Source organism: Propithecus coquereli, unplaced genomic scaffold (assembly GCF_000956105.1).
Source record: "Propithecus coquereli isolate 6110/MARCELLA unplaced genomic scaffold, Pcoq_1.0 Scaffold107, whole genome shotgun sequence".
In the NCBI taxonomy this organism is placed as follows: domain Eukaryota; kingdom Metazoa; phylum Chordata; class Mammalia; order Primates; family Indriidae; genus Propithecus; species Propithecus coquereli.
Window position 1 is genome coordinate 4,733,366 of NW_012134636.1, and position 3,190 is coordinate 4,736,555.

The following is a 3,190-nucleotide window of genomic DNA, read 5'->3' on the forward strand; positions in this document are numbered from 1 at the left end:
GTAATGTTTCATGTGACAAATTTAAATATATTTTATTTTTTCATTTATCTTTTGTTGGATAGTCAGGCTCTTTTCATTTATTCCTATTTTACAGTTGAGGAAGCTAAGACTCAGTAAGGTGGTTTACCCAAAACTAATTAGCTAGGACAAAGTGAAGCTAGGATTTAAATCCAAATCTATCTGATTCCAAAGGAAAGAATGTCTTTATTGTGTGTACCTGGATCGCTTTATTTTCCCATGTCCTTTTAAGCCATATGTTCAAAGAGACAAGAATGTAGGCACATGTTAGGAATTTTAAAATGGACTCTGCCTATCCAGACTCAATCATATCCCTTGCACTTTAAGAGTTGGAGAGTAAATGAGGATGAAGTTCAAGAGAAATGTAAAAAGATGAGATCAGACTTGGGGAGATTCATAAATAGCTATGAACGTTTGGCATTGACTTGAACAAAATAATATGTCTGATTACATATAAATGAAGTAACAGTATTGCCAAACTTCCATGTTGTAGGCATCCTCCTAGGTTCTTTACCAATATTATTGCTAAACATCACAGTAACCCCCCCCAAAAATACAGATGCTTGCCATTTTACAGATGAGAAACTGAAGCTGAGGTAAGAATAAATTGCCCCCAAGCTAACACTGAATAAGTGGAGACACTAAGAGTCTAATTCTGAACTGTCCCAAACATTCATTCGTACCTTTACACTATGTTCAACCACAGGGGATTCGAATTAAAGTTGCTAAATCAGACTTCTAGCACTCCTCCTTCTGTGGCCTTATGTCAGGCAACACGCCAGTAGTGTTAGTACACAAACGACTGCTTTATTTAGATAAAGCCATCAACATTTCTCAAAATCTCTTAATTCATATTGTTTTGCCTTGTGATTTTTCTACTAAAAGAAGAATTAAAGCTTTTACTCTAAAAGTTAAAACATCACTCACCGTCCACTCAATTTTTTAGTTGGTGTAGTCTCATGGATTTATATTTCATTCTTAACCTGCAAACAATGATCCAGAACTAGAATGTATTGAGTTTTAATTCTCAAAATAAGAAGGGTAAAAACAGGTTCAAGTGCAAAGTGGCTATTTAATAACTGTGTTTGGAAATTAAATGTCTGGGATAAAGTTATATCTTGGGTAGTTATCATATTTTTATTTATGGTGTTAAAGGATGGTTTTACATAAACACCAAGATAATCCCCAAACTACTGGCTTTGGTAAATCATCCAGCTAACAAAAGCCAATTAATTAACTGAAATAGTATTTCGTTTAGTCCTTGCCTTTATCGTGACCTTAGAAACTATGTTAACAGGTGAGTGATGATCTTCCCCTGGGAATGTGTAGATCTCCTGAGGTGGCTTGTGAGTACCTGGTGACTCTCCGAAGGCTGCTGTCTAATGACCTGGAAAATTAGAAAGGGATGGATATACCAGATCTTGTGATAGAAAGAGCTGCAGGCCAGAAAAGCAAAGAAACTAACACTCTGATAGATCAATTGAAAAGCCCTGGGCTGGCATCACAGGGTCATTTCCTAGACCTTCAAACAAGACACAAAATTTAAAAATAAAAATTGACAAAGCCCCTCTGACTTTCTTATTCTATAATATTGCATGCAATTTCAACTCTGAAGCCTCAAGACAGTAACAAAGACTTAAAATAGAAGTCTTAGAGTGGGGGGAATGTGAGATTAGGAATTGTCACCACAAAAATCTCATTCTGTCTAGCAAATCCCACTAGTCCATGAGTCACAGGAGATCAAGCTATACACTGATGACCCAATTTAGTTTGTCCCTAACTTGAAAAATGTACTTGTTTTCTGTGAAGATTATATGTATTTGTCAGCTGTGATTAGTTTAGGACATATCTCTCATTAGCACTGTGCTAGGCCCTATGGCAGTCAGTGGTGGGAGCTAGATGCACACAGATACAAAGGTACGTAGTGTGGACACCCTGTCCTTAATGAATTATTATAATACATTGTTGTTTAAGTAAAGAGTTCTCCATAGCTGAGAAAGTAGTCAGGGTCCTCCAGAGAAGCAGAACCAATAGGATGGATGGATGGATGGATGGATGGGTAGATAGATAGATAGATCTAAGAGAAGATTTGTTGTGGGAATTGGCTCCCAGGATTATGAAGACCAAGAAGTCCCATGATCTTCCATCTGCAAGGTGGAGACCCAGGAAAGCCAGTGTAATCAGTCTGCATCTGAAGGCCTGAGAACCAGGGAAGCCAGTGTTGCAACTCCCAGCCCAAGGCTGAAGGCCTGAAAACTGGGATTGGGGGACTGCTGATATAAGTCCTGGAGCCTGAAGGCCAGGAGCTCTGATGTCACCTTATTAACAATATCACATATTTTTGGCTGAAGTTTAGAATAGATATATGACATTGTTCATAAGGTGACGAGACAAAAAGTTGGACTGCAAAATGTGTGCTACAATATATACATGGTCATTGCTTTGTGAGAGGACTCCCAGGGAAGCTTTTGTGGAGGATCTGAGTTGGCATGAAGGGTAAGGAGAACTAGGTAGTTGCCACCAAGGTCAAGATGAGACCGACCCTCTCACTCATAGGTTGCAAAGAACCTGAAGTAGTCTTCCTGTATGCAAATATGTCATAATTCTTCTAGCAGCTCATAGCTATAAATAAATAGCTACTTTCCTCTGAAGATCACAGTGTTCTGTCCAGTTCTGGACCCTTCTGCTTGTAAATTCCCACAGGTGAAGCCTCTTAACTTTTGCATCCAGGCCCACCTGGACAAATTCAGTTCCACTTACCTACTCTCTCCCAGTAACTGGATGGCTCAATATAAGATCATATCCATCCAATATTCCTTTCCGGGTTTCCTGATCCCAGGATCAAGCCTGTGTTGCAGTAACTTGGCCTTTTTTTTTTTTTTAAATTCCTCTCATCAAGAGTATTCCTGGTATTACTGCCATGGCACTAGATCTCTCCTTTGTTTCTCTGAGCCAGATATGATGTCCATTTCAAAAAGAATCAAGCCCCATGCTGACCCTGAAATTCAGGACTTGAGATTTATGTTCCATGTGCCTCATCAAGCATTCTTAATTAGCCATCTTTTTAGACCTCAGTTAAACTCCCTCTGTGTAATGATGTATCCTTGCATGCCAGTTACTGTTCTAAGAGCACTGCATAAACTGTATCATTTAATCCACAAAATAGCCCTGT